Here is a 10,118-nt window from a genome sequence, read left to right on the forward strand (position 1 = left end):
AAACAAATAAAACATAACCTACGCATACCCAGTCAGTGACACACACAGAGAGGAAAAGAACTAACTACTACTAACTCCTATTTCTTTGCTTCCTAGGCAAGAATTCAAGCCACCTGCTTGAATGCAGGTGAGATTCTCGGGACGGACAACAGCCCTCTACTTCTCAACATATTCCTCAGAGCTCCTCAAGAGAACAGGAGAAAAATCATTAGAGCTATGAGGAACTTCCTCTGTGTTGTACTCCCAGAGCACGGCCAATATTATATTCCTTCAGAGGTTACCCCCCCGGAGGCAGTGGAGGATCGCGTACATCTCCAATACTCCAGACAGTCCCTCTACCTTACTTAGTATCACTACTGCAGCAAGAGCATAATTTATAGTGGCTTTATAGCCACATATAGAGGAGGCACAGCAGAGAATATACCCAAAGCACTGATCTTAGCGTCTCATCTTAAAAAAAAAAAAAATCTCGTTATGGTAATGCTGGATCTTTCTGATCCAAACACTAGGATCCCTGTGAAACCGTTTATAACACTTAAAACTCTAGGAAAGATTATTAGTGATAATTGACCTTGCTGTAGTGAAAACTGTGTGCCCTTGATTCTAGCTTGCAATGCTTAAGTGCTCAGCTCAGTCAACTGTATCACAGTAATTTTGATTTCATCATGTTTTACTATTTGAAGATACTGTCTGCTGCTAAACATCAGCAAGACATTCAGCCTGTTGCACATGAGCAGTCAATGGCTGATGGCCTGTAATTCTCAAATTATAATAAATCTAAAGGAAAGAACTGTTCTGCTAAATCTTAACTGAATCACTGCTCACTACAATACAAGGCATGAATGTGGGGCTGAATTTTTTGAAGGGTCCAACAAAAACCTTGATAGATCCACTATACTTACAGTTTAATCTCTTTTTAAATCTGAATAAAGAAAACTAGAAGGTGAGACTAGGCCTCATAGTCTTTGGGAGTGTTCAAATACTCAAAAAATATTTAATATTACAACAATTTTAATCTAACCTGTCCAAAAAGCTTGGAATAAGATGATATTCCCTGCACTACATTTGAGACCACTTGATCTTTGGTCATGGTGAGACTGAGCTTCTCTTAGCTGGAAATAAACATGACTCATATACCCTCCTGCAGAGATTAAGTATTCTGGATTCAATTAATGTTCTTTCATAATGCCTTGAACTAGATCAAAACCCAAAATACAAAAGTTACTCTTTTGAGAAATATGATATTATAGTTCACCCAGAATATGTATCAACCTACTGGGTCTTTTTCATCTTAGCATCCTGATTGCACCTGAACCCTGGAGTTCTACAGACGGGCACTTTTTCCACAGTGACAATTGTGTGGGAAGGGTGGTGACTATCTTCTTGGACCTAATCCTAAACTTCTTTTCTTGCTTTCTCACTTGCTTGAGGAAAGGTAATTTGCTTTGGCCTTGTACCAGGAGAAAGCTGTAATCATCTCCTGTTGGTTCAGCCACACTAGCTTCTTTAGTGGAAGAGTGAAAAACAGGCCTCTACATCCTCTCCACGCTTTCCCCTGCCAAACCATCAGGACTGATACAGATCTTGGCTTGGGTTTATCATCGCACAAGATAGTTTCAGGCTTCTTCTGCTACAGAAAGATAGTTTCAGGCTTCTTCTGCTACAGAAAGGCTGTCTCCCCCCACTCTCCTCTTAAATCTGCTTTGGGTTTTATTGCGGTTAGTTATGAGACTGAGATTCAAAGTGTTATAAGCTTAGATGAAAAGCCAGAATGTATTGTAGTGCCCGTTCCAACTCCAATTTGTTAATAGAAAGCTTCCTCTGCCAGGATTTATCTTACCTCACTTCAGATACTTACACATTAGATGTCTAACTGTACCCACTGCCTAAATTCCTACTGTGGTCAGTTGATAGAGGCAAGCAGCGCTCAAGGATGATTTACTCCATGTGACTGAGATGCTGGCTGTGGAGACATAACATACTGCCAGAGGATGCCTGTCTCCCTGTTTCTCCCTTGACTAACTGAGATTCAGTGCCTAACTCCTAGGCAGCTGAACAGATGGATCCCATCCCAGGGAACACCAAGTGACCAGATGAGCTTCCTAAATATTAATACTTTTTATCTGCAGAAAGTCTCTTTAGATGAAGTTTGTAATTAAGCAAAGAGCTTTAATTGAGTAGTTCAGGTATTGGAGGTAAGTAGATTTTAAAGTATAAGGTAATATATTGCATCACAGTATGGGCACATTTAAACCTCCTGGACTCAAACATGCTGTGCTGTCTACCTGTCTCCTACACCTGATCATTCAGAATCACTCACTTATTTCTAAAGACATTAAGAACAAACATGCTGCCTGTCTAATACCAAACATTTACTATAGAATACTGCATGTGACAGTTCTAGTATTTTTGGATCTACAAGTTGAAATGTGGTGAGAAGGATTCATACACTGTGGGTTGTCCCCTCAAAGTCTTACCCAAATTTGGCCAAATTATGTGCATTTGGAAACTTCAGTTCATATTGCTCATCAGAGCATCTGGTGGCTGTTAATCGCTGTTCCCTCCATCTGCTGTGGGTTATGCCCTAATGTAGTCCTTCAAGAGCTGCACAAAACTCACTGGAGGCTATGTGAGCATTTGCCCTGTGCTGCCAGCAATCCTCATCCTGGTCCCAGCAACACTCACCTAATGACCTACAAAGAGCTGGGCTAGAACTGAGGGAAGGGAAAGACCAGCACAGAAGGAACGTGGGACTAAAACTGAGGAAAAGCTGGGGAAGAGAGGAGGGAGGAAGAGCTTACGATGAGGCCAGAAGCGAAGGGTGCGATATTCACTACAGCAGACTCAATGTCTGGATGTGGCACTGGGATTCATTTGGGTCAGCGTTTGCCATTTCTCAGGAGGTCAATAACCAGGGAATGAAGGCTAGCACTTCCCTTAGTGTCAGCCATGGGACTGGAGGAGGTAGCTCATGCCTGGAGAATCCATGTGGCTCAATCTGGCTTTTAATTACTACCCTTTAAAAGACTGACAGAGAAAAGGCCTGCGAAAGAATCCTGCTCCCTGCACAATTCCCCTGCACCCATTTCTGTTTGAAATGACAGATTGTACCACACATGACAGGTCATGATTCAGTCTTGCAATATACATTGTACCTGGAAAGTAGAGAGCACTTGGGAAGTCAGGCTAGAGGCAATAGACTAGCATTCAAAATCACTGGAGTTTTCTAGCTTTTTCCAACATAATTATTCAAGCATCATAAACATAACCTCCACAAGAATGTAAGAGTTCAAAAATAAAATAAATATAGCACAATTTTTATTCACCTTCTGGTGTTCTGTTTCCACTATCCAGGCATCAAATATCGCTCTCAGAAAAGCTCTTGTTTATAAAATTAAGAAAAAAAAAAAGCTGTACAATTTACGTGATCACGTAATCACCCCTTGGTGATTGGACTAGCTGATGCTGAGCATGGACGTGGGAAGGAATTGCAGCACAGCACAGGCCTTCTCATTGCTTCTCACAGCTGCATTTATTCCTGTCACATGAATTATGATGGAACTTGTGTGCACTACATTCTGCTTGAAAACCAGGGAGCAAATATAGCAAAGCATAGAAAGTATGTACTTTCAGTGCGCACTCTCTTCTAACTGCTTCCAAGAACAATAAAAAATACTTTATTAATCTCCTTTCTCTTCTTGCTCCTATCTTCTTCATTATTCTTCACTGAAAGAAGAGGAAGGGGAAGGAAGGTAAAAAGGTGAAATTGTTTTGTGCCTCATCTTAGAAATTAACTAATACCCCCAGCCCCCTTCTCCTAACTCCAGCTTCCAGGTGAGTCTTCTCTCCAGATGCTGCTTCCAATACAGGATTTTCTGAAGCAACATGTTTCTCTGTGGCACTTTCCAGATTCTTCTTGTTAAAATTTACTGTAAGAAAACAAAATACAGATTTTGATATCCCCTGCTTGCCTTGAGCCCTGCAGTAAAGAATAAAAAAAGCCATAAAATGAAAGAAATCTAAGGCTTCCCGCCACCCCTCACCTGCTTTTTAACCGAACACATTGTCTACTACCATGCCTGAGCTTTTTTTCTCCCTCCTCTGTTGTTTGTGACTGCGAATCCAAATCTGCCAAGCTGAACAGTGTGTATTTTATGGAGTGAAAGAAACAAACTGTCCAACAAAAAAGCCACTCTCCTGCTGAAACTGTTGACACATTGTTTGTTGTTCACAGTTGAGGACTCTGTACATTGCTCATACTTACAAGGTCAGTGAGTGACTCAAGAACATTGGAAATATAGTTTAAAATGTTGGCCTGGGTGTAAAAAGGCCTTGTCACCCTCCTGTATATGATCTGATAATAATTAGTGCTTATAATATTCCACTAAATGTTAATGGCGCAAGTCCATCAAAGTTAAAACTATACTTTATATTACAAACCCATGCTAATAAGATACACTCAAAGAGGCCCTTGATAACATTATGCACTGCTACCCTTAAGACATGAAGAGAAGGGCATACATTAGTCATTTAATGTGTCTTTTAGGTGCCAAATGAACCTTTAGCTGAAGCAAAATGTTTAAAGCCCTGATCCATCACTGGGACTACTTGGATGAGTAAAGACTATAGAAGCCAGCCGTCACAGAAGAAGAGTGCCAGAGCCCTGCTAGTTTGTCCCTGCAAAATGTGCCTCTGTGTGCATTCAAAGGGAAGTGATCTGCAACTAATGCCTTGGGAGGAGAGCTCACGGGTCTGCCCACCCTAGGATCAAACCTGGGCTTGTTTGTAATGTAACCATCTAGGACTGACTAGTTAAAAAATAAAAATACTAAGCTGTCCACCTAATTCATTTTGCTTCCCCATGCTCAGACTATTTGTGTTATATTTTTAACACCCCCACATAACTTCTGAGAATGACTTTTTTCAGTGTAGTCATATACTATTAACTCTTATATATATCAAAGAGGTTTAGGAGTTGAAAAGAAGTAGGTGGCATTAAAAAGACAAGGAAGAGCTGCTCTGCCGTACCCAGAGTGAGGTGCTGCGTGTCCAAGAGGGACAGCCGACATCTTGGTCTGGACCCCATAGAACCATAGAACAGTTTGGGTTGGAAGGGGCCCTTATGGGTCATCCAGTCAATTGTTGGTCAACAGCCCACCCATCACATTCATATCCCTCCAATTTAGAGAGAAGGACGTTGTGGAGGAGGACCATGTCAAAGGCCTTACAGAAGTCCAGATAGACGACATCGTAGCTCTTCCCTTGTCCACTGATGTGGTCACTCCATCATAAGAAGGCCACTAGGTTGGTCAGGCAGGACTTGCCTTTGGTGAAACCATGCTGGCTGTCTCAGATCACCTCCCTGCCCTCCATGTGCCAGTCTCTGAGGACAGTAGCTGACACACTGAACAGCTGAAGGCATCACTTGCAGGCATCAGTTCAGTTGAAATTACTGGGGTCTTCAGGTTACATTTTAAGACTCTGTGACTGAGCCTGGGAAGGCTTTGTAATAGCCATGCCAGAAAGAGTGCCCTTCATGGTCTTTTCTACATTATGAGTGCATAAAGTTGTGCCAGGCCTACAAGCTTTACCTATAAACTGTTAAATCAACTAGCTGAATAAGGGCAGACAAGAACAAAGTATTCTGACATTTCTTTGCTGCAATGCGCCCTACGGGAATCATTCTACTGCTTCCATTGCAGACACTTCTTCAGTTTAACTTTTTCCTACACCTCAAAGTCACGTGCCACCTAATGAACCTAAAACCCATCATAATCTATCTTTTTCAAAAAATTGCTTCACTGTACACACACCCACACAGTCCCTACTGAGGCGCTGTCGTAACTGGGCAAGCAGCAGGACTCTGGGGACAGTACAGTGCTGTTGCTTGTATGTTTACGCTTCATGACTAAAATAACATAACATAACATAACATAACATAACATAACATAACATAACATAACATAGCAAAACATACATTTTAAAATGTTTGCTTCCTTTGAAAGGCGACTTTGGCATGATTTCGAGGCTATTTATTCCCATAGGCAATATTGTCCTTTAAAACGCAGCTACTAGCAGCTCGTATAAGCTATAAAGATATTACAGATGCACCAGCGACGTGTGAAGGAGTGATAATTAAGACACAATGTGGCACCTTAACTGAGCCAAGCAGCAAATAAAGATGTCTGCTTTAACTTGAACTGGATTGTATTTAGTAACTTCAGACATCACGGCCTTTTGCTCCCTGGGATGCCCAGCTCCATGGTTAGTATGGCAGAGCTAGATGAAGTTCACTGAGAAATATGACAAAGAGCTACCATAAGGGGTTTGAACAGCAGTTAAACTAACCCTTTCCTTGCTGTACATTGAACCATATGCTAGTGTGCAGGATTTAATTTACAGTATCTCAAAATGAAGAATAGGCTGGATGGGGCTTTGAGCAATCTGGTCTAGAGGGAGGTGTCCCTGCCCATGGGACAGTGTTTATTTTTCATCCTAGGACCACAGACAGCTTTACAAAGAAGGTCAGAATCATAATATTGTTAAAGTCAACTATATTCATAACATTTGCTTTCTCTGTTCAGCTGTAGCATTCCTGCAGAATCAGAATTAGAAGTGAGGAACCTTTCTCTTGCTGTTTCAGTCATGCCAGGCCAGGTGAGACTCTGGGAGTGGAGTACAGCTGGCAGGAGACACAGGGCCAGCTATATTTAGCAGCTGGAGTTTTTTCTCTTCCTTCAGGCTGCGACTGCATCCCTTGTGCGTGGGACTCTTGAGTAGCACTGGAAAGCATGGCTCAGGTGTGATCATATCAGGATGCCAGAAATGCTTGCAATTTGGTAGTTCAGAGTGGGTCATATACTTGTTATACATTTCCATGATATCCTCTTTTCTTAATCAGTTTGCATGCATGGCCTATGCCTAACCAAAAAACCCTCTGACACTTTTTCATTGCTGAAGGAAGCAATAAAATGGTAAACAATCAAATACAGCATTAATCTGTTGTATTTTTGCAGCTGAACAGCCAGATAATATACTTTTCACAGAGTTATGACACCAGAAACCTGCAGCATCTTTAGGCATCATATTGGTATGAAAGAACACGTATCTTTCATCTAGTGTAGACAAGGCTATGAATCATGCATATGTTATAAAATTTCAGGTTCTAGTATTTCAGATTTAACAGCTTGGTAATCATACTGTTAAATGCATTTACTTATGGTAAGTTCAAAATTACTTGCAACTTTCAATCTGTGAGGCTAATTACACGAAGGGCAAATGAACATATTTATTTCTAAGAGCACAGATTAAACCCTAAGTAATAAAAGCCAAATGTGGAGGATCTTACTGAGACAATCAACGACAATTTTGCTGGAGACGATACAATATGGGAGACAATGGGGAAGGTTACAAAAATGTGATAAAGGAAAGAGCGCTGATAGTGTTTTAGAAATACTGATGTCTGTGAAATAGTAAGAGCTATTGATGATATACTGTAAAAATAACATGGAGCAATTTAACTAATTAACATCTGTGGCCAGCTCCTTCTGTCTTCATTTTTGTGCAGAGTCAATGGAAAGCAACGTTGGTCACAAGGATACCTTAGTTTGGAGGCAATGGTTAATTTTTCTAAGAGCAGCATGCTTATTTGCTTGAATCTGTTCATTATTCAGCTTTCCCTCAGACAGTTTATAAGCAGTCTCTTGTGACTCTCTTATAACCAAAATTCAATCAATTGTGCTGGATCTCACTACTGAAACCACTTGGGTGAACATTTGTGGCCACAGAGACTTGAATGCAGGATCAAGGCACACACTGCTTGATCCAGACTGGATATGTATCCTCAGGGACTCTTTGCTCTTTACGTGTTTGATAAGTGTAATTCTTTGACTTTTTAATGTTATTTATGAATTCAAGCATCATTTTCTTGGATATCTTCTTAAACTGCATATAATTGTAATGTTGCAGTGACTGCTCCCAGTTGTAAAACCATTTACTAGAATATTCATGGCTGCAAACATCTGAATGCAGGTAAAGCCATTTCATCTTTAAAAGGCATTTTCCCAGGTCTTCCATCCAGTAATCTGTCAATGAATAAGCACCGAAATGTTTGGTGTCCCACAGATGGGAAAACTAAAGTGATAAATCAGTAAGTGGCTTGGCGCTGATTATCTACACAAGAGTTTTGCATCCCTCATTTGATTTTGAACTTCTCAGCTTATGAGAGTGGTGAGGAAATGCATCCTGCCCCTTCTTCTCCTTACATCCCTCTGCTGGGCAATGCTCCAGGCCTGCACCACACTCAGATGGATGCACTGCTGTTATGAAGGAAGGGCCTCAGCTATTAGGGAAAAGCCAATTCCTACAGATGTGGGGATGCGAGGGAAGGAAGTAAGACGGGCGATATCTCCAAACATGCCACCCCATTAAAAACATCTAAAAGCTGTATTAACCAATTCATGAGCTATGAACTCCATTCTCACTTCCATTTTCAATATCTTGTTTCCTTTCTCTCACTTCAAAAATAACCAAATTAGACTGTTAAAACAGAAAATCTTCAAAATTATCTCTTTCCTCTGTTTGATTAATGCAAGTTCCTGCCTTTTGCTAGGAATCCTCGTTTTCTTTTGAAGGAACAGAGCAGAATACTTTATATGAAGACTTTTATTCATCCATATAAATAGATTATAGAAAACATCATATGATTTTTATATCACTGATATTATTGCTGTGTGTTTCACAGTTGAATTGTCAAGAAGCAGCAACTTGTAGGTTTAGTAGTGTAAGGTGCTGTATACATTTCCAGACATATAAAAGCATAATAATAATAATAACAATGATAAATTGTAATGGTGGATGTAGAAACATCACGTGGGCAGGATTGGATAAAGCACACTGTTCTAACTAGGGAAAAGTTACTATCTCTAGACATTCAGATTAGTCATACCTAACTTCATCTCTTCTCTCACAGGCTCACTATGTTTACTGAAATTAATCTGCATATCAGTCAGTGCTAGGATGCCTTTTGCTTTCAAAGCTATTCTCAAACCCCTTGCCCCCAAATTAAAGAACTAAATGTATCCTATGGTGTCTCTGACTGAGGGAAGTTCTAAAGTTGACTAAATTTCTTCTTTTTAGTCATCTTTCTTTGTCAGCTTTGTAGGTGAGTTCTGGTTTGGCACAAACTTTACCACAGACATTGTAACACAACAGTATTGATACCTGTTCCAAAATAAGATGTAATTTACAAATACAATTTTCTTTCTTTTACATCATTGGCCTCTGTGGCTTTACTGATGAATCTGATAAAATCATTAAGGGCCACATCTACTTTTTAAGAATCGCGTCATGCATCTCTCACAATGTTTTAGTTTAATCCTACTATTCATCCTAGAAGGTCCCAGACCATTGCCATCAGCTAATCTCTCTCTGTCACTGGAAAGTAGCCCTCTCTACAAAGTAAACTGTGCCAATCACTGCACTGTATGGCATTAGGAGACGTGGGAGAAAAGTCAGCATTTTCTACCCAAACAGTAAGGCTGATGACCCCCTCTTCTTATTAACTCTGTTACAGGAATTTTATCTATCTATCTATCTATCTATCTATCTATCTATCTATCTATCTATCTATCTAAAATATTAAAATATCTTAAAAGATCCTACTTAATAGCTTGGAACTGAATGTCTCCAACCTTAGAGGAAGGCAGGCATGAGCTGCTCCTGCAGCAGTTTGAAAGCATGGCTTCAAGGAGATCTTCCCCTGGGCAAGGTGGCAGGAGAGCCACTTTCTGTCCATACCTATTTTTGCTGATTAACACATTTGTATTTTTGCCATGTCATCTTCTCCTCTATCACTACCCTCTTCATTTTGTTCACTTGCTATGTCTCAGCTTTATGGTGCTCAAATTTCTTTGGTTCTGTGTGACATTTTGTGCAAATTACTTTAAAGCTAGTTTGATTATTTGGAAAAAAGCAAATCTGAAACAGTCAGTGTCTCCATGCACACGCAGCTGAGGAGGGAGAGCAAGAAGCCCTACAGAAGCTAACAGCCCTGGCCAAGGGAGGCATTTGTGTGGGTGGGCAGATGCCTTAGTGTAAGGGTGTCTGATCTCCTGCGG

The sequence above is a fragment of the Phaethon aethereus genome (genome assembly GCF_964289735.1).
Source record: "Phaethon aethereus genome assembly, chromosome: 1".
NCBI classification, from domain to species: domain Eukaryota; kingdom Metazoa; phylum Chordata; class Aves; order Phaethontiformes; family Phaethontidae; genus Phaethon; species Phaethon aethereus.